Genomic DNA, 23,101 nt, shown 5'->3' with positions numbered 1-23,101 from the left:
AGGCAAGGACTTACTTGAGGAAGCAATGTCTAAAATGACACCTTAAAACATAAAAGCATAGTCATTACACTATTTAAGTCTATAAAGAAGGATATATACTTCTCTGTAGGTTTACATAAGATTAATGAATCTATCTGTGTTCAGTAGCAGTAAAAACCTTGATTTGATCTATTTTGATTCTTCATTCAGGTCCATAAAAGACAGAAAAGAAGGGCAGAGAGCAAAACACTGTACATCGATGTGACTCTTTGCATGCTTTACTTCCATAATTCTGCATTCAACTTCAAAGAAAAAGCTACAGGCATAGTTTTTTCTCTGTTTCTTATTTTGCCTATGAACTTCAGAGTTCATTTTTAAAAGCATTTATTTATTTTTTTTAATATTTAGTTATTTGGCTGCACCAGGTCTTAATTGCAGCATGTGGGGTCTTCAGTCTTCATTGCAGCATACAGGATTTTTTAGTTGCAGCATGTGGGATCTATTTCCCTGACCAGGGCTCGAACTGGGGCCCCCTGCATTATGAGTGCAGAGTCTTAGCCACTGGACCACCAGGGAAGTCCCTTTTAAAAGCATTAAAAAAAATCAACCTGATATTAATATATTCATGGAGACTTTTAAGCTGCGTCATGATAAAATGTTTTGTAAAGCAATACTACCAATAACATCAGGCAAGTGTATCACAGGTGTTGACTGGGTAATGGGGTTATTCAAAAGTAGTCATTGGGGGACTTCTCTGGTGGTCCAATGGTTAAGACTTTGCTTTCCAATGAAGAGGATGTGGGTTCCATTCCTGGTTGAGAAGCTAGGATCCCACATGCCTTATGTCCAAAAAAACCAAAACAAAAAACAGAAGCAATATTGTAGCAAAGTTAATAAATACTTTAAAAAAAATTGTGATTGGAACTGGGGCTAAGAAATATTTGTATAGTTAACAGAAAAGAGAGGACTTGAGCCAATTCATTGCTAATCAGTTCTGTATCAGTAACTATATAATTTATATTTATTTATAGAGATTAAGGACATTTTCCCCATGTCTAATGATATTTATATTTCAATACATTACAAAATTTTTAACTTGTTGAAGTTATCAGGTAATGTTTTTCTTTTCAAGACATTTCTTAATTGCCTACATCACAGTTTTGAGAAATATTGGCATTTTCTAATCACATGTGCTTAATGTAGTTTTGGGAATTCATGTTCAGACTTGATTTATTGTTTAAAAATTTTAATTAATCAATTTTCAAAAATAGGCACATGTGCACAGAGTTTTAAAAAATTAAAAGTTGCATAGAGCTATATGGTTAAAAGTAGGCCCCAGTCATTTGAGTTTTACTCTTTAGAAGTAACCAGCAGTTTCCTGAGGTTTGGAAACTGTTTTAAAATTTAAATTTAAATTCCTTTGTGTGAAAGTTCCTCAAATTATAATTATATTGGACTTGGGAACATTTTTCTGCTTTTTTACAACTTTCTCTAAACTACAATGTCAAGATTGGATTTAAAGATAAATCATTAAATATCTCAGAACTGTTGAGGTTATCTTTGATGAATGCTAGGCTTCAGTGAAATCATATTGTTTATTCTTTTTGAAATTCACATTTCAGAGACTTAAAGGAAAGTTCTGGGCAGTGTCCCTCAGAAAGCTATTCGTGTATGCCTCCAGGGATTTTGTGAACTTTGTTATGACTACAGGGAGTTCACAATTAGGTTTAGTTTGTAAACTATTTTCCTTACAGCCCCAAATACATGACAAACTTTCAAAATGCCAAGATAATTAGTGGTTCTCCACTCATGTCAAATTAACTAATCTCTAAGCTTTGACCTGAGCCCTCATCAGTATCCTTCTCTTCAATTTCCGAACTCTTATGAATCAGTTAAAAATTTTCAGAACAGAGCATCCTCGTGGAATAAAAAGAAGATGCTTCTCAGTTCTTAATCTCTGTCCTAACAGTGGCCTAATGTCGAGTCTTACTTTCCCTTAGGCAAATTAGTAATTCATGTGTCTATTGTGCAAAATCCCCTTAATTCTTCCTGTTTATCCTTCCGTCAGGCTTGAAGTTGAATCAGACATTCTGTGAAGCTGTTACATTCTTCTCTCTAGTTTCAAAGCTAACCTTTCAGTTCAGATTGTCCACCTTGGAGCAACAGTGACTGACAAAGGAGAAGTTGCAGCAGTGTTCCCTGGTAGGATGAAGAAGGAGCATTATGCAGTTAGGTAAGTGAATAAATAATGACTTAAATTTTCTCAATAGCATATTATAAAGAAAACTTTGGACATCAAGTATATTGTTAACTAGTGCCTAAATTGGGGAACAAACCAAGGATGTGAGCAAACATTACTTTCTCATCAGTCACAATTACTCTGACTGGTCTAGAACTGACAAGGAAAAGTGAGGTGAGAGGAAAAGAAACCTAATTAGACACCGGGCTAGGTGCTTTACATATGTTTTCATTTAATCCTCCTGAAAACTTTATGTTAGCCCCAGCCTCATGTTTCAGAGCCAAAACTGAGGCTCGAAGAGATTACTTACATAAAGAAGAGTCAAAAGGAGGAATGTATAGATATCACAGAATCAGGTCAGGATGTTATTATATTTAAACAAAAAATAGAGAATATTATGATTTATTTCTCTATCTTGATAGTTAAGAAAAGGCTCAAGTTAATAAAATCTCAGCACTCTGAATTTATAAATGGTCAAAATATCAGATCATTTAAGAGAAAATAAAAACCAGAGACCATTTGATGGGGAAAAATATAATAACTGTAAAGTGAATTGAATATTTTGAGTTCAGTTGCTATGGTATCATGGAGATATAATTTATAAATGCATACTTGCTTCACATTTTACATATTTAGAAATTACATAAGTATATCAGTATTTGAATTTAACAAAAAAAATACTCATTTTTATGTTTGAAAATATTCCAGCTTTACTGAGATACAATTGTCAAATAAAAATTATATATATTTTAGGTGTACAATGTGATAGATTTTTAAATTGTTTATTTTTTAATTGAAGGATAATTGCTTTACAGAATTTTGTTGTTTTCTATCAAACCTCAACATGAATCAGCCATAGGTATACATATATCCCCTCCCTCTTGACCCTCCTTCCCATCTCCCTCCCCATCCCACCCCTCAAGGTTGATACAGAGCCCCTGTTTGAGTTTCCTGAGACATATAGCAAATTCCTATTGGTTATCTATTTTACATATGGTAATGTAAGTTTCCATGTTACTCTCTCCATTCATCTCACCCTCTTCTCTCCTCTCCCCATGTCCATAAGTCTGTTCTCTGTGTCTGTTTCTCCATTGCTGCCCTGCAAATAAATTCTTCAGTACCACTTTTCTAGAGTCCATACATAGGCGTTAGTATACGATATTTATCTTTCTCTTATCTTTCTCTTTTTGACTTACTTCACTCTGTATAATAGGCTCTAGGTTCATCCACCTCATTGGAACTGACTCAAATGCATTCCTTTTAATGGCTGAGTAATATTTCATTGTGTATGTGTACCACAACTTCTTTATCCATTCGTCTGTCGATGGACATCTAGGTTGCTTCCATGTTCTCACTATTGTAAATAGAACAATGGGATGTATATGTCTTTTTCAATTTTGCTTTCCTCAGGGTATATGCCTAGGAGTGGGATTACTGGGTCCCTAGTGAGATTCGTAGCTTTTTAAGGAATCTCCATACCATCTTCCGTAGTGGCTATATCAATTTACATTCCCACCAGCAGTGCAAGATGGTTCCCTTTACCCCACATCCTCTCCAGCATTTGTTGTTTGTAGACTTTTTGATGATGGCCATTCTGACCTGTGTGAGGTGATATCTCATTGTAGTTTTGACTTGCATTTCTCTAACAATGCACTTCATTAATAATAATAACAATAATAATATAATATTTTACCTATTTAGAAATTACATCTGCATTCATAGGTATTTGAATTTCTTAACAAAATATTACTCATTTTTATGTTTGAAATTTTTCCAGCTTTATTTAGATACAACTATCAAATAAAAATTATATCTATTTCAGGTGTACAATATGATAGTTTTATATATATATATATACACACACACACACAGACTGAAAAAATTACCACAATCAAGTTAATTAACATACCTATAACCTATAGTTACTGCTTTTTGGTGTGTGTGGTGAGACCACAAAGACATATTTCTCTGTTTTTAAAAAAATTATTTCTTAAGGTGCGTTGGGTCTTAGTTGCTGTATGCAGCTCTTGCTTGTGGCGTGGTAATTTTTCTTTAGTTGTGGTGCAAAGGCTTCAGAGCAAGCCGGCTCAGTAGTTTGCCGCACGTGGGCTTAAGCACCAGGTTAGCTGTTCCTCAGTATCCGGGGATCTTAGTTTTCTGACCAGGGATGGAACCGGCACCCCCTGCATTGGAAGCCAGATTCTTAACCACGGGACCACGAGGGAAGTCCCTTAAGACATAGTCTCTTAAATTTACAGTGTAGTTTTTGTTGTTTTTGCTGTAAAAATTGTTATTGTTTCTGTTTGGTTCAAGGGTTCAGAAAGGGCTCCAGGGTTGTTGGAAAAAAAAAAACTGCATAGTGGCTACAGAGAGAATCTTCAGGCAGAAACCCTGACACCAGAGGGTCTTTCAAAGGTCGCTGGGCTCCAGAGGCTCCTTCCTAGTCGGTGCTTGAGGGTAAGCCTTTCAAAGCGGTACTCGCCCAGGCCTGCCTGGGGACCAGCCAGCCTGTGAAGGTTCCTCAGGTGGTCGCCATCTTGATGCGCTTCCCCTGCTTAGGTAGGACAGGCTTTCCAGGAAGTCACTGCGGTGGGGGCCTGGCGGGCGGAAGCCAGGCCATGCAGATCCAAAACGGCCTGGTTCAGGGTCTTCTGCCTGAGAACGGCAGCTTTCAGAGCGTCCTGGGTTTTTCCACACTCGTCTTGAGACGGCTTCTGCTTGACCTGGAAGAGGGCCGTAGTCGCGCCGGTTTTGCATTTTCAAAAGTCTTTGGGCGCCCTGGCGCTTCCCCCTCAGTCGATTGGCGGGAAAAGTGCCCCACATCCTCCAAAGCCACGTCGTGACTGTCGAAATAGAAGCCCAGAGACAGGTAAGTGTAGAGGCCCCCGCAGCCGCAAGCTGACCAGGTGGTGGACTTCAGCCTCCATCTGGGTAGAATAATTTTGAGGAATATGGGAGCTCACAGTTGATCAACGGTAAGGAGCTAAGCTCAAAAGCTGGTGTTAGCTGGTCCCGGAGGCCCAGGATAGCTGAGAAAAAAGGGAGGAAAAGGGGGGTTTTTTGGCTGCAATGAAAGCCATGTGAGACCTTACCTCCGTGACCAGATATGGAACCCATGTCCAGTTGTGGTATAAGGGTGGATTCTTAACCACTGAACCATCAGGGAAGATCCATAAGACAGCATCAGTAACTAACTGTTGTTCACATGCTGTATTAGGTTCCCAGAGCTTATTAATCTTATAACTAAAAATTTATAGCCTTTGACCAACATCCCCTGATTCCCCTCACCCCCAGCCCCTGTCAACTACCCATTCTACTCTCTGGTTCTATGAGTATGACTTTTTTTAGATTCCACATATACAAGTGAGATCATGCAGTATTTGTCTTTCTGTAGCTTCCTTATTTCACTTAGCATAAGGCTTCAAGTTTCATCCATGTTATAATTGGCAGGATTTTCTTTTTATGCTGAATAATATTCCTTTGTGTATATATAAATATACGCAAAGGAATATTATATATGCGTGTGTATCTATCTCTGTATCTATCTTTAGCACTCTTTTTTTTATTATCCCTTCATCCACTGGTAGATACTTAATTTTGGTTCCATGTCATGGCTATTGTGAATACTACTGCATTAAACATGGTAAGTGCATATATCTTTTTGAGTTAGTGTTACTATTTACTTTGGATATATAACTAGAAGTAGAATTGCTAGATCATATGGTAGTTCTATTTTTGATTTTTTGACGAACCTCTATACTATTTTCCATAGTGGCTGCATCAGTTCACATTTCCACTAACGTTGCAAGAGTGTTCTTTTTCTCCATGTCCTAGCCATAACTTATTTCTTATTTTTTTGGTAACAGGGATCCTAACAAATTTCAGGTGCTATCTCTTTGTGGTTTTGATTTGCATTTCTCTGATGATTAATGATATGGAGCAGTTTTAAAGGTATAGTTGTTTCTTGGTATTCTTGGGGAATTGTCCAGGATGCCCATGGATACCAAAATCCAAAGATGCTCAAGTCCTTTATATGAAAATGGTGTTGTACAGCCAGACTGCTGTATCTGTAGGTTCCTCATCCTCAATTTAACCAACTTCAGATAGAGTTAGAAGTTAAATGTAAACCCTGTGGATACGGAGGGCTGACTGTACCAGTTTGTCATTTGTATGTCTTTGGAAAAAAGTCTGTTTGAGTTCTTTGCTTTTTTTTTTATTAGGTTATTAGTTTTTTTGTGAGTTCTTTATATAGTTTGAATGTTAACCCCCTTAACAGACATATGGTTTGCATTTTTTTTCTCCCATTCTGTAGGTTGCCTTTCATTTTGTTGATTCTGTACAGAAGCTTCTTACAGAAGCTGTACAGAAGATTCTGTACAGAAGATTCTGTACAGAAGCTTCTTACAGAAGCTGTACAGAAGATTCTGTACAGAAGATTCTGTACAGAAGTTTCTGTACAGAAGATTCTGTACAGAAGTTTCTGTACAGAAGATTCTGTACAGAAGTTTCATGTGGTCTCATTTGTTTATTTTTGTTCTTTTGCCTGTGTATAGTGTGAAATATTGTCTTTAATTTCATGGAAAGAAATTTGATGTTCATTGAAACTATGTTTACTATAGATGATGATATGGCTGTACAAACATATTAACCCTAACTTTAAGTAGTGACAGTTTGCACTGCCTTGTGTCTAAATATGTGAGAAGTGTCTTTGATGATCAAAAGAAAGTTGATATTAACATAACCCACATTTGGTACTAAAGAATAATCAAATATATAACAACATTTTTTCCTTTAAACCTTTGAATTTAAACACACTCTTGAATTTGTGGTTCTGCATGGAGAAGGCAATGGCAACCCACTCCAGTACTCTTGCCTGGAAAATCCCATGGGCAGAGGAGCCTGGTAGGCTGCAGTCCATGGGGTCGCTAAGAGTCGGACACGATTGAGTGACTTCACTTTCACTTTTCACTTTCCTGCATTGGAGAAGGAAATGGCAACCCACTCCAGTATTCTTGCCTGGAGAATCCCAGGGACAGGGGAGCCTGGTGAGCTGCCATGTATGGGGTCGCACAGAGTCGGACATGACTGAAGTGACTTAGCAGCAACAGCAGCAGCACGCACTCCTAATGGCATGGAAAGCAAGTTGACACTGGGCAAAATTGTAACATAAGAGATGTTCATAACTTCTGATTTAGTAATGGATTGTCTTTGTTCTGCTCCTTTTGCCTTCATAGTTGTTTCCTATTCCTATACCCTTATTCCTCCTTGAAGACAGCCAGCTCTTTCTTGTCTTTTCTGATTTTACCCTGGTAATTTTTGCTATAGGGATGGGATTGGAAGGAACTAACTCCTGAGGTGAAAATTGCTTATATGGTTTAATGCCTTATTTCTTAAAACACAATGTAGGTCAATGGAGTTAAAATTGTTTTATTTAACAAGCACTCACTCACCATTCTGTGTGAGTGTTTTATAAATGTTAATCATTTAATTTTCACATTAAGCTATTAGGTAGATTTTTAATTGTGGAATTTCTCAAATAATCAGTAGGGGAAAGGTTGGGAAGCAGTTGATCCTTTTATCTTTGAAATCATTTCGTGAAATGAAATTCTGTTTCAATATAGCCAACTCCATTTTTATTCCCATGATGATAATCATGAACCAAGACAAATCAAGAACAGGATCTTGTGGTCAGTCTGGTTTTTCTGTGTGGTAGTGACGGTAAGACTCAATTAGACCCTCACAAAAGGGGTTTTACTGACTCATATTACAGGAAGTGTTCACATCAATTTTAAAAAGTTTTACAGAGATTCGCTAATTCTTGAATTTTTACTATATGTATAATTGAAGTGTAAGTTAATTTTTTATGTTATACACCTTTTATATCTAGTATTTTAGTATGTTAAAAAGTTAATTTTTGACTTTTGGAGTATCCAATATGATGTCAATTTTAAAATGAGTTATCCATAAACAATATTTGCTTTAAGTTTATAAAAACATACATATTCTTAGAGAAGCCTTTCGTCATAAGAATGAAAATGAATTGTATATTTATTCTTAGTAATAGTGCTATATGTGTGTGCTGTGCTGTGCTGTGCTTAGTTGCTTGGTTGTGTCCGACTCTTTGTGACTCCATGGACTGTAGCCTTCCAGGCTCCTCTGTCCATGGGATTCTCCAGGCAAGAATACTGGAGTGGGTTTCATGTCCTCCTCCAAGGGATTTTCCAGACCCAGGGATTGAAGCCCTGTCTCTTATGTCTCCTGCACTGCTAGATGGTTTAAAAAAATAATAATAATTTTAATAGAAGGATAATTATTTTACAATATTGTGATGGTTTTGCCATACATTGACATGAATCAGCCATGGGTGCACATGTGTTCCCCTCATCCTGAACCCCTCTCCCACCTCCCTCCCAACCCCATCCCTCTGAGTTGTCCTAGAACACCAGCTTTGAGTGCCCTGCTTCATGCATCAAACTTGCACTGGTCATCTCTTTTACATATGGTAATATACATGTTTCAATGTTAGTCTCTCAAATCATCCCACCCTCACCTTCTCCCACATAGTCCAAAAGTCTGTTCTTTTTACATCTGTGTCTCTTTTGCTACCTTGCATATAGGATCGTCATTCCTGTCTTTCTAAATTCCATATATATGCATTAATATACTATATTGGTGTTTCTCTTTCTGACTTACTTTATTCTGTGTAATAGGCTCCAGTTTCGTCCACCTTATTAGAACTGACTCAAATGTGTTCTTTTTTATAGCTGAGTAATATTCCATTGTGTATATGTACCACAACTTCCTTATCCATTTGTCTGCTGTTGGACATCTGGCTTGCTTCCATGTCCTAGCTTTTGTAAACAGTGCTGCCATGAATGTTGGGGTACATGTGTCTCTTTCAATTAGCTAGATCGGTTCTTTACCACTAGCACTGGCTGGGAAGCGCAATAGTGCTACACAGAGGTATTAATATATTTTAAGAGTATCACAAATTATTTTTTTTTAATTTTAGTTATTTAATCCTGTTTAATGGGTGACAATATTTAAATGTGAAATCAGTTCAGTTCAGTCACTCAGTTGTGTCTGACTCTTTGGAACCCCATGGACTACAGCACGCCAGGCCTCCCTGTCCGTCACCAACTCCTGGAGTTCACTCAAACTCATGTCTGTTGAGTCAGTAATGCCATCTCATCCTCTGTCGTCCCCTTCCCCTCCCGCCTTCAGTCTTTTCCAGCATCATGTCATTTTAACTGTTGAATAATAATTCTCTATCTGGAGACTTCAAAACCCCCTTCTAAGTATATGAAAGAATGAAAGGATTAAAATTCACACAATAACTATTTTAACTGGATTATTACCTAACTTTTTAGAGTATGTGGAAGAATCACTAAGAGAAATTATGTAAACAGTGAATGCAACAGAAAAGAAAAAGTGCTAACAAGAGTAGACTAATTTTGACTAAGAAGTATGAAGTTATAACTTTAATTGCAAATCTCATATGAAAAATTGACAGGAAATTTGTCTACTCTGAAGCTTATTATTATATGGTACTTCTATAGTATTTGTCATTTGACTTCTCAACTGATAATTTCTCAAAAAAAATCTTTGAAGAAATAGTGCAACTTTTTGGTTAAGGTCAATACAGACAGCTGTATAACAGTAATTTTTAACCTGTATTGTAGTTATGGTGGATTAAGTCAGACAAAAAAAAAATGTGCAGCTCAGTTTAACATTACTCAGTTAAATTACTAAGTTATATTCTATGAAACATTTTGTTGATACCATGACTGCAAGGATATCCAACCAGTCCATTCTAAAGGAGATCAGCCCTGGGTATTCTTTGGAAGGAATGATGCTAAAACTGAAACTCCAATACTTTGGCCACCTCATGTGAAGAGTTGACTCATTGGAAAAGACTCTGATGCTGGGAGGGATTGAGGGCAGGAGGAAAAGGGGACGTCAGAGGATGAGATGGCTGGATGGCATCACTGACTTGATGAACATGAGTTTGAGTGAACTCCAGGAGTTGGTATTGGACAGGGAGGCCTGGCGTGCTGTGATTCATGGGGTCGCAAAGAGTTGGACATGACTGAGTGACTGAACTGAACTGAACCGATGACATTTACAACACTTAATTGATTGGACCTACCCAATATATAGGATGGAGGACAAATTCTATGCATTGGTAAGAATTCAGCCTTCCTTGTGAACATCGTTTAAATTCAGAAAAGCATTCATCTGTATTGCAGTTCACTTTGTGCTTAAGAGATGTACTTCTAGAACTAGTTTTTGCTATATTGATGCTTTGCAAACTTACTATTTAATAAAAATTGAATTCTGGATAATTCCCTTTTGTCTTCCCATCTACCACAAGGAATTAAGGAGGAGGAAAATAAAAATAAAAGCTTGTTGTAATGAAATACCTAGGGAAAAGATTATAGATCCTCTTATTTTTTTTTCCCAACAGCTATAAATTTAGGGCATTCAAAAGAATTTATGCAAAATCAAAGCTGAAATGAAAACTTTCTCTTTTTCCTAGGGAATTTAGTTCAGTGACTATAATGTGCCCATACTACTTCTAAAATCAGAAATGAATTGATCTGTAGCTTCACTACATACAGATTCCTTGAGAAGTATCATGATTGTTGATCTGAAATGTGCATTAGATGTATTATCTAAATGTTGTCAACCACTGTAGTAAATTTATGACAAAGTAAGAAAGACACTTTTTCAGTGATTCACATGAGAGTTTATCATATTTAAAAAGGTTTGCAATTTATTATTATTCATTGTTTCCTGCACAGTTATTGGTACCAATCACATTTTACAGATTAGGAAATAATTTGGACATATACTAAATAAAGTCTAAATAAGGTAGAATCATTATCAAGATATTTTACAAAGATGGGATTTGGGGATTGGTTTACAAAGATGGGGTTTGGGGCATGTCCTTGGACTTGAATGAAATGCTAAGTTCTGTGCCAATAGAACATGAAATATTCAAAACCGATGACATGTGGTAGCATCGTAGTTAATAAATCACTGCCTATAATTGGTTGTGATGAAGTACCTTCTGAAAAAAATACCGTTGGAGTCTAAGTGGTTACCATACTTGACCGTTGTGGCTGAATTAATAACTGAAAGAACCTTAGTGTGGGATGGACTCTTCTGAATGAACTGGAACATTTACAGAAAAAAAATTCAGAAGCACCAGTTTTTAACTCTTAGTTTAAAGCATGGTCAGAGAACCTGTGAACTTCTATAGTAACCTTAAATTAGTCTCTTATTTCTTATACCAAAAGTACCAGTATTACTGGAAATTAAACACAAAATTTAATAATAAAGATTACAAAGTTTGTTTTTTTTTTTAGTAGATTTTTTCCTATTCTTTTTCAAATTTGTTTCCCATTTAGGTTAGTAAAGATATCAAAGTTATAAGTTGAATTCACAGGCTCACCACATACTGAAAGTCAGAACATCCATTGGAAGATGTGGGACTCTGAAACTTGGAATGGAGGCATTGCCAGTGAAAACAGCTTGCCTACAGAAGGAAGACTAAAGAAGACTAACCTTCCTTGGCTTGCAAATCCTATACTAACTCTACCCAAGGCACTACTGTGAGAGAGCATGCTCATTCTCCTCAAGACTCACCCCAACTATTCTGTGTAGATGCATTACTGGATCATAACTGAGTATGCTCCAAAGTACAGTCTCATCCAAGAAGAAATGGTTTATATCCAAGGAGATTGTAAAATTCTGCTAATTTATATTGACAGAAATCCAGGGAATATATGAGGAAATGAAATCTAAGGGTGTTGGAACAAGGATGGTGGAGTAGAACATTGAGTTTGGTCACTTTTATGGATGTGGGTGCACTTAACTAAAGATTCTGAGTTTAATGCACTTAATGCCTGTATGAGCCCCTGGTGGCTCAGACAGTAAAAAAATCTGCCTGCAGTGCAGGAGACCTGGGTTCGATCCCTGTGTTGGGAAGATCCTTTGGAGAAGGAAATGGCAACCCACTCCAGTATTCTTGCCTAGAGAATCCCATGGACGTGGGATCACAAAGAGTCGGACATGACTGAGCGACTTTAGTTTCACTTTCAATGCCTGTATAGCTGGTAGACTTTAATAGTTTATTTGCTTGGTTGACTGAAATTTAGATTCAATGATGAGGAAGGGATGCCATAATTTCTTTGGAATAGTAGAAGTCAAAAGCTTATGGATATAGGAATGTTTGAGTAGGTTTATCATACATGTCATACATAGCCAGCCATTCCTAACCACATCCCCTGAGCCATCCCAGAGGACTCTCACTTTACAAAGGCTTGGGGAAGTAAATTAGGGAGCGAAGCACCTGAATCTTTGAATAGCTCTGTGGTGAATTCTTCTGTAGTCCAAATAGCAACACTTAATTTCCAAAAACACATTGGGTATATTTACTATAATGGGTAGCAGAGACATGGTGGTCCAAATTAGAATGTTTGGACGTGCAGGAATGTTTAATGAAAGGCAGTCCTCTCAGTGGGCAAGATTTCAAGCTGTCCCTTTGCCTGATTTGAGATATGGGTGGAAGTACATTGCATTAGTTTGCTAGAGCTGTCATACAAAGTACTGCACACTGAGTGAGTTACACAACAGACATTTATTTCCTTACAGTTCCAGAGGCTAGAGTTCAAGATCAAGGAGTCAGAGGGGTGGTTTCTTCTGAAGTTTATCCTTAAATTGTAAAAAGCCCTCTTTCCCCTATGCCTTCACAATCTTTCCTCTTTGCATGTCTGTGTTCTAATCTCTTTTATGAACACTAGCTATTGCTGCTTCCCAAGAAAGGAATGTTTCTACCTGGGGACCCACATGGTTCCATTGAATTCGCATGTCAGCTGGATGTTTTGGGCTTCTCATTCCACTAGACCAAGAGGCTAGAGTGATTAATCCCAAATTACCAATTACCCTTTGAAGGTGTGTGTGTGTGTGTTGTGTCTGTGTGTGTGTGCATACAAGTAGAAAAAGCAAGAAAGAAAATGTGCAGAATTGATACTCTTAATTTTTATAGCTGGTCATGAAACCATGGCTGATATTTTAAAAATTCCTTCTTCCATTACCGATTTCCTGTTTTTTTGCCTTCCCTAATCCAGGACTTCAGTTGGTCAGTCCTTTACCTGGCAAGGTCACCCACCCAAACTTTAATATGTGATGGATCTGAATCCTGCTCTTTTTTCGTTGGTTGTAGTTTTTCATTAATTTTTACTGTTGGACATGGAAGTTACTAAGAAGTGCCCAGAGAATTCCAGATAGTGGTCTCCTTGCCCTGTTGGGTAGGTCAAGGCAGTCACAGTCAAGACGATGAACACATCTAACACCCCAGTTGGTTCCCTCCTATTGCTTTGTAATTTCTTTTTCCCAACCCTGGCCCCCCATTTCTCCCTGACCCTCACATACCCAGGTATTCTCTAAAGTTTATATAAATTTGATCACACAGTGCATATTCATTTTTTTTTGTCCTGGCCTTTTCTTCACTCAGTGTAATCATCTTTCAAATCATCCATGTTATTGATTGAATCAGTAATTCAGCCCTTTTTATTCCTAAGTAGTAGTATAGTATTATTGTCTGTTGTTTTAATCGCTAAGTCATGTCTGACACTTTTTTAACCCCATGGACTGCAGCCCACCAGGTTTCTCTGTCCATGGGATTTCTCAGGCAAGAATACTGGAGTGGGTTGCCATTCCTTTCTCCAGGGGATCTTCCTGACTCAGGGATCAAACCTATGTCTCCTGCATTGGTTGGTGGATTCTTTACTACTATCAGGTATCAGGTGGATTCTTTACTACTATCAGCTATCAGGGGCTTCCCTGATGGCTCAGCGTTAAATAATCCACCTGCACTGTAGGAGAAGCAGGAGATGAGGGTTCTATCCCTGGGAAGATCCACTGGAGTAGGAAATGACAACCCACTCCAGTATTTTTGCCTGGAAAAAATCCCTTGGTCAGAGAAGGCCGCCAGGTTTCAGTCCATGAGGTCACAAAGAGTTGGACACGATTGAGTGACTAAGCATGCAACACAGCACAGTATTATAGTTTATGGATGTATCACCGTTTGTTTCACCATTCACTTATTGACAGGTATTTGAATCATTTCCAGTTTTTGACAATTCAAATAAAGTCACTGTGAACCTTTGTATCAGCTCTTTGTATGGATATTACTTCGATTTCTCTTGAGCAAATACCTAAGACTGGACTAACTGAATTATATGATAGTTGTTGGTTAACTTTTTAAGAAACTACCAAACCTTAAAAAAGTTATTATTTAAACCCAGCACAAGAGTTCTAGGCCATTATCCTCAGGAATTCTTCACATGGCCAGTCTTTTTAATCTTAGACATTGAAATAGTGTAGTAGTATCACTGTGTTCATTTGCATTTCCATGATGATTAGTGAAACCATTATTACAATCAAGATAACACACATATTCATCACCTTAGAGAATTTCCTTGGTATTTATTTACCATTCATGTATTTTGTTGGTAAAGGTGATTATTCAAATCTTTTACCTATTTTTCAAAGTGGATATTTAGAAATTATTAGTGAGTTTTGGTTTTCTGACTTATTATGGGTACAAGTTCTTTATAAGATATATAATTTGCAAATATTTTCTCCTAGTTTGTGGTATTTATTTTCATTCCTTTAACTGTCTTTTGACAAGTAAAGCCTTTAATTTTGATGAGGTCCAGCTTATCAGTTTTTTCTTTTATGGATTATGTTTTTGTAGCTATAAAATCTTTGACTAACCCAGTGTCAAAAATATTTTCTCCTAGAATTTTGGTAATTTTGGTTTTATATTTAGGTCTATGATCCATTTTATTTTTAATATTTGTCTGCAGTATGAGGCGTGAAAGTTTATTTTTTTTCTATGGCTATTCAGTAGTTCCAGGACCATTTGCTGATAGTTAAAAATTCATATTAAATTTTGTCTTTTGGAATAACTAGTGTGGTTTCTATTTCCTGACTGCACTCTGACTGATACAACCAGGCTGTCTCGTGAATTGTGATCTGGATTTCTAAATTTTTTAACTAACATTTTTTTCTAGATTGTCACAGTATAATGCATAAATAGTGTCAAAATGGAGTCCTCATGATAAACATGTAGTTAGTAATATACATTTTGTTGTAAATAAGTTTAAAAAGTTCTGGTTACCCAATGCAAGGTGATAAAATATTTTAAGAGGATATGAATGGTTTCCTAGTCAATGCTCCTATGTTTTAAACTTTGGATTCTGAGCATATCTAAGGTTTTGGATTGGAATGGGTATTGTTAAGTGTTAATGCAATACCTAAGTTAAGTATTAAAAATAAATGACTATCAATTTGTTTTTCCTACCTATTTCTTGGATATAATGGATGAATGGAGGGATAATTTACGTTGGATGAAATCAACCTGCCAATCAACCAGTTAATTAACCAACCAACAAGTAAACAAATTGATGCCTAGATCCAAAATCAAAACAATGGAGTTAGTGAAGTAATAGATGTCAAAAATGAAGTGTTTTGAACCTTTTTGGTGACTTAATCACTCATTCTTTTCAACTATTTTTAGGTCATAATACAGATAGAATAGTGATAAAAATGAAGGCCCAACAACTTGGAATCCTTCAAGGGTCTGAATTTCCTTGTCATTAGAAACTTGATCCTTGAACCAGATTTTGTTTTTTGGATCTTGGTAGGAAGCAGAATGTGGAGATCATAAAGCATATAGTTTGTGCTTTTGAACCAACTGCTGCCTGTGCTTTCTCTTTCATAACAATCCCAGGTTTAGGGCATGTTGTGAATTAATGAGTATATAGGTATGACCAAGCCTATTATTTAATGAAAAAGACTATTCCTTTTAAGTTAATGATTTGAATATATACATACTCTAAAAGTAATTCTTAAATTTCAAACGTTTATAAAATAGCCAATTGTACTGTTTCTTCTGCAGCTTGACCAAGCATTCATTTTCTTTTGTACAGTGAAGAGGGAAAAAAAAGTTTGTAATATTGAGAGACTTTCTAATGAGGCCGCAAAGAGCCAGCATACATTTGAAATACCGAAAAAGAATTTAAAACCAGTTTTTAGACCAAAGAATAAAGGAGAGATTGGTTGATAAACTACTCAGAAATAGAAACCATGTTAAAGGTGATGTTTTGGCTGTTAGGCTTTTTTCAGGCCTTAATATATAAAACTAACATTTTTATATTTCTTATTCTGCCCAAGGAAGGCCTCAAAGACAGAATGCTGCCTTTAACCTTATTCTATATTCCATGGAGTATTTTAAAGACTAGAAGAATATTGCTGGGGCAAAAATGATTGGGGCTCTGAAAGATCAGAAGAAATCTATCATTATTTTTTTTAAATAAGCAGACACAGAGAACTTCATCCAAAAAGTTATTCTGAATTCAGTGTTGTAGCCAGAGACTTTTGTAGTAAATAAATAAGACTGACCTAGAGTTCACTGTATTTCTGGATCTGAGTGTTACTTTCTTTTAGGTTGGTTTACTTGAAACTTTACCTACTTTTGTACAATAGATTACTTATATTGTAGTTTTAAGTCAAATAATGCATTAAAAAGTGATTTCAGTTGATAACCGAATTGCTCAATACATTTTACTTATGTTTGCTTTTATAAAAGCTTGAAAATATTATTAAATTATATGAAGATATTTTCTAGAGATTATTAAAATCATACTATTTTATTTTTTCTCATTGAATTTTGTATATAGAATTTTTTAAATAAATGAATTAACAGTCTAGGAGAAGTAAAAATGACAGAAATCAAGGCATTAATTCAAAAAACTATTGGCAAGTTGGTCTTCATATCTTTTTTGAAAGGAAAATAGGAAAAATTTTAATATGTATTATATATTAGATATTATTATGTCAACACTGAATTTATTTTTGATGTTGAATGACAGTATTATATTATATTCAGGTATATAGCATAGTGATTTGATATTTTTATACATTATGCTTCATATAAAGTTATTGGTTTGGCCAGAAAGTTCATTCTTGTTTTTCTACAACATCTAATAGGAAAAACCCAGAAAGAACTTTTCGGGTAATCCACTGTTACAATGTTATTGACTGTATTCCCTGTGCTGTATATTACATTCCTGTGACTGACTGACTTTGTAACTGGTGGTTTATGCCTCTTAATTCCCTTCATCTTTCGCCCATCCCCTAACCCCTCTCCCTTCTGGCAACCGCCAGTTCTCTCTGTGAGTCTGTTTCTGTTCTGTTGTATTTGTTTGTTTGTTTTGCTTTTTAGATCCCATATGTACAGTACTTGTATTTCTCTGTCTGACTTATTTCACTTTGCATAATACCCTCTAGGCCCATTCATGTTGTTGTATCTTTTTGTTTGTCTACTGAGCAAATATATATGCTCTGAAAAAATGTTTATCTTGACAGGTATGGCCAGGTGCATGCATGGATTGTGACATTCACTGAGTGCAAGACTGTGTTCTAAAAATCTAGGTAGCTGGCAAAATCACCAACTATTTAGGTCACTTGTGAATAAAATATGGAAGAAATATCTACATAGAATATTGAAAGAGAGTTGCAGAAAGGAGGGCACTATTGATTATTGAAAGTCAACTCTGAACCAAATGCTTTTGCTTATCTTATTTAATTCTCATAGTAACCTCATTAGAGATAAAGCAAATTCCCCTTACCATATAGCCAGAGAATGTCATATCCAGCACTGATGTGTTTGCTCTCCAAGCTTGCTTCTCTATGACACCAAGTTACCTCTTAAATATATACCAGGTAATATTCATTCATTAATTTGGTAGGAAGCAACAGCTTAATAACTAAATAGAATTCCGTCTAATACTACAAAATATATTAAATACTCATGAAAAGTTACATCTTTAGTATTAACTTTTATGTGTTCTATAAAAACATGTAGATTTTATATACTGCTTTTAATTCAAATTATGTATTCTATAAAAACATGTAGATTTCATATACGGCTTTTAATTCAAAGTTTATTTTTAGCTTCATTTTCATAATTTTCAGTGCTGATATTTTATAATATTGATGAACTGTATCATAAGTTTTTTCTGGGATGAAATGGATTAATGTAACCCAAATGACTAAGTAAAATAAAACAGGCATACCTCTTTTTATTGCACTTCACTTTATTGTGCTTCACAAATACTGAGTTTTTGACAAATTGAAAGTTTGTGGCAACCCTTTGTCGAGCAAGTCCATAAGTTCCACTTTCCAAAAACATTTGTTCACTTCATGTCTCTGAGTCACATTTTGGTAATTCTTGTCATAGTTCAAATTTTCATTATTATATAGTTACAGTGATCTATGATCAGTGATCTTTGATGTTACTGTTATAATTGTTTTTGGGCACCGTGTGTGACAGCAATGTAAGATGTTGAACTTAATCCATACATGTTGTATGTGTTCTGACTGCTCCATCGATGGCCCATTCCCCTGTCTCTCTCCCTCTCCTCAGGCCTCTCTATTCCCTCAGGTAAGGTACCAATTAATAACCTTATGATGGTCTCTTAAGTGTTCAAATGAAAGGATTAGAAGTCTCTCACTTTAGATCACAAGCTAGAAATGATTATATGCTTAGTGAGGAAGCCCATCAAAAGCAGAGATAGGCTCAAAGCTAGGCCTCTTGCATCACTTACCCAAGTTTTAAAGGCAAAGAAAAAGTTCTTGAAAGAAATTAAAAGTGCTAGTCCAGTGAACATTTGAACGACAGGAAAGTAAACACCCTTATTGCTGATATAAAGAAAGTTTTAGTGGTCTGGATAGAAAATGAAACCATCCACAACATTCCAAAAGCCATCCAGAGCAAGGCGCTGACTCTGTTCAATTCTCTGAAAGCTGGGAGAGGTGTAGAAGCTACAGAAGAAAAGTCTGAAGTTAGCAGAAGCTGCTGGCTCATGAAATTGAAGGAAAGAAGCCATCTTTACAACATAAAAGTACAAGATGAAGCAGCAATTACTGGTGGAGAAGCCATTGCAAATCATCCAGAGGATCTAGCTAAGATAATAAATGACGGTGACTACACTAAACGACAAACTTTCAGTGTAGATGGAACAACCTTATATTGGAAGAAAATGCAGTCTGGAACTTTCATAGCTAGCGAGGAGACGTCAGTGTCTGGCTTCAGAGCTTCAAAAGATTGAATGACTCTCTTGTTAGGGACTAATGCAGCTGATAACTTTAAGTTGAAGCTAATATTATTTACCATTCCAAAAATTTACTTTCTGCTTGTGTTCTCTGAGTGGAACAAAGCCTGGATGACAGCACATCAGTAGACAACATGGTTTATTGAATATTTTAAGTCCACTGTTGAGACCTAGTGCTCAGAGAAAAAGATTTCTTTCAAAATATTATTGCCTATTGACAATGCATCTGCTTACCCAAGAGCTATGAAGGAGAGGCACAAAATTAATGCTGTTTTCATACCTATTAAAACAACTTGCATTTTATAACTCATGGACCAAGGAGTAATTTCAACTTTCAAGTCTTGTTATTTAAAAAATACATTTTGTAAGACTATAGGTATCAGAGATGATTCCTCTGTTTGGTAGGGGCAAAGTAAATCAAGTGTCATTAAGAACACTCATTGGAGAATGGCAGCCCACTCCAGTGTTCCTGCCTTGAGAATCCCATGGACAGAGGAGCCTGGTGGGCTCCAGTCCATGGAGTGGCAAAGAGTCAGAAGTTGCAACTAAACCACCACCATCTTCAAGGTATTAGTCATTATTACACTCACCTATTCATTGTAAAATCCTTTAGTAGATAACAAAGTTCATCTTCAATGACTTATAGGGTTTCTACAGTGATTAACAAGATTTGGATTAAACAAATCAGTGGTGGGAAAAATTGAATAAATCGGAATTGCTTATTTTGCTTTCTGAAGGACTGAGTGTCTGTTATACAATAAAATATCATATGACAGTGATAATGACCTTCAATTAAGACTTTTAGAGATGTCATTTGTAAGGAGTCTAATGCTCAGAATGTCACTATTGAACTGGAAGCTCATAGAGAATGTAAAAACAAAGCAAATAGGTCTAAGAATATTCCTGCATAAATTATTTTTATTTAACAGGGAATGGAAACCTTCAGTGTATCTCTCAGACACCCTAGTGCTGCTCACAGAAGGTGCTGGCACTTACGTTTGATGTGCTGTCCCTCTGGTTCTGAATGTCTATTGTTAAAACCGAGAAATAAGATGGAAAAATGTATCTGGGTGGAAATGTCACTCTGTTGATTTGTGAGCTATAAATGTTTTCAACTTTTAAAAATAATTTAAATGTACAAACAAATGATTAATATTTAGGTTGATATAGCAGCAGAAAAAAAAAAAGAAAAGAACCATGTGAGCCATCCTATACTTCGGTTGTTGCTTTAATAAAGGATTTGCACAGGTGAAAAAAAAAAAAGAACATTCATGATTCATGCCAAGAGGTCAAAATTTCAACATTAGCCAGGGTTTGGAAGAGGTTGATTCCGACCTTCATGGACGATTTTGAGGGGTTCAAGGCTTCAGTGGAGGAAGAACTGCAGATGTGGTGGAAATAGCAAGAGAACTAGAATTAGAAATGGAGCTTGAAAATGTGACTGAGTTGCTGCAATCTTGTGATAAAACTTTTAACAGATTGAGGGGGTTGCTTCTTATGGATGAACAAAGAAACTAGATGAAATCTACTCCTGTTGATGATGCTGTGAATATTATTGAAATACAGTGAAGGAACTTAGAATATTGCATAAACTTACTTGATAAAGCAGTGAGAGGATTTGAGGAAATTGACTCCAATTTTAAAAGAAATTCTACTGTGAGTAAAATGCTATCAAAAATATTTAATGCTACAGAGAAATCATTTGTGAAAGGGAGAATAAAAAAGGCAAACTTCATCATTGTTTTACTTTAAGAAATTGCTACAGCCATCCCAACACTCTGCAACCACAACTCTCATCAGTTAGCAGCCAACATTGAGGCAAGATTCTCTGCCCACAAAAAGGTTGTGTATAACTTGCTGAAGGCTCAGATGATGGTTAGCATGTTTTAGCAATAAAGTATTTTTTTCTTAAGGTATATACATCGTATTTTTAGGCATAATGCTATTAAATATTTGATAAACTACAGTATGGTGCAAACATAACTTTTATATAGGTACTGGGAAACAAAATAATGTGACTTGCTTTATTGTGGTATTTGCTTTATCGCATTGTTCTTACTCAATAAAGAAATCATCCAGAAACTGGATAGCCTATAAAACTTGTATACTTTATATTTTGATGGTAACTCTGGGCTCTTTTTAAAATTTTATTTTTAATTGGAGGATAATTGCTTTACAATGTTGTGTTGGTTTCTGCCATACAACAATGTGAATCAGTTGTAAGTATTCAAGTATACTCTTGAATCAGTCAAGATTATGTATCCTCTTTCTTGAACCTCCCTCCCACCCAATTATAGGCTCTTATTAGTTAACTTTTATACTATTTAGTATTTAATCAAGTTCTTTTTGAAAGTACCAAGTCATATTTTATGTTTCATTCACTAGTAATAATAAACTAAATCATAGTGGATGGACTCAAAGTCAAGATTTTCAAATGAATTGTAATTATTTTTAAGATGGGAAATCTTTTGCTATTTTTCACTATCATAGTTTCTAAAGAGTGGTACAAAGTCAATGTCAGGGGTATGTGTCTTTGCAGTTCACTCTTCATATCATCTGTAAGTGATCTACTGATCAAACCTTCCAGGGGATAGCAAACAGTTTCTTACTGTTTGTGTTAAAAGCATTTGCTGAGATTCCCTGTTTCAGCCCAGCTGCAGGACACTCTACTGAGAATTTGTGGCCTATAACAAAAATTTTTTTTAAATCTCTCTGAGAATGTTCTTACAATGGGTATCTGGAGGGTAGATTAGTCTACTTTAACTGTGTCTTCATGATGAGACCAAAGTAGAGAGGCTTTTTCAATTGTATTCAAGTATATGAACTAATTACTAGATGTATTTTCAAATCTGAGTCAGAGTCAAATGACCAACACAAAGGACTGACATTCAGAAATCATTATTTGTTTGGTTTGATATAATGCAAACAATACTTGGAGTAGTTGTCCTCAAACTCTTTAGAGTTACAGCATTCTATCTTTGTGGTTATTGACCATGGGTAAATGTGCTATATTTTTTAAAAAATTGACATAAACTAAAATTTTGTTTGTAAAGGGTAAGAAATTATAATAACACCTTATTTTGGAATATTTTAAAGAATTCAAAAATAAGGGATCAAAATAAGTGGCTTAGAGCTACACTGACGGCCAAAATTATAATGAATTGTTTCTTAGTGATAAGTTCTGAGAATGGCCATCTGTTTCCGTTTGTGCCTCAATAGATCATAAGATCATAAATTATTCTAAAAGATAATTTCAAAACTAACTTTGTAAGCACATTTAAATTTTTTTCATAACACTAGAGCAAGTGTAGTAGTAAATGCAGAAGATAAAAATGTATTTGTTAGAATGCTCAATTTTTTTTTTTTATTTAGGAGAAAATTTTTTCTTAAATTGATACCTATTTTACAATACTTATTTACTGAATTTGTACAAGATAGTATTGCTTCTATGAAATTAGTTTTCTGACAAATGATTGTCTTCAATCAACCCTTTGACTCTTGATGGTTTTATAACTTGGTAAAAGAAAAGAAACAACATACTGCATATACTAAACAACCCGCTCAGATATATTTCCAAAGTAGTTTTTCCCCCTAGGAAGGACTTCAGGTCATGATTATTAACCAGATACTGAAGAATTAACTAATAAATGTGGACTGTGAGGGTCAAATTAGATTATTACCTGAATTGACTCAT

The 23,101-nt window shown here is 35.7% G+C and overlaps 1 long non-coding RNA gene and 1 other non-coding gene across 2 annotated transcripts in view; one reads left to right on the top strand and one right to left on the bottom strand.

The window, feature by feature from the left end:
• Nucleotides 1–482: 482 nt before the first annotated feature.
• TRNAM-CAU (transfer RNA methionine (anticodon CAU)) lies at nucleotides 483–555 on the bottom strand. The gene has a single exon. It is a non-coding gene; the product is annotated as a tRNA-Met (tRNA).
• Nucleotides 556–4,657: 4,102 nt separating this feature from the next.
• LOC133252062 (uncharacterized) overlaps nucleotides 4,658–23,101 on the top strand; it is a 169,258-nt gene continuing 150,814 nt past the window's right edge. Inside the window, exon 1 of the long non-coding RNA XR_009737799.1 lies at nucleotides 4,658–5,087. This is a non-coding gene — a long non-coding RNA (uncharacterized LOC133252062). The remainder of the gene's footprint in view (nucleotides 5,088–23,101) is intronic.

Source organism: Bos javanicus, chromosome 7 (genome assembly GCF_032452875.1).
Source record: "Bos javanicus breed banteng chromosome 7, ARS-OSU_banteng_1.0, whole genome shotgun sequence".
Taxonomy (NCBI): domain Eukaryota; kingdom Metazoa; phylum Chordata; class Mammalia; order Artiodactyla; family Bovidae; genus Bos; species Bos javanicus.
This window is presented reverse-complemented; position numbering and strand designations above follow the sequence as displayed.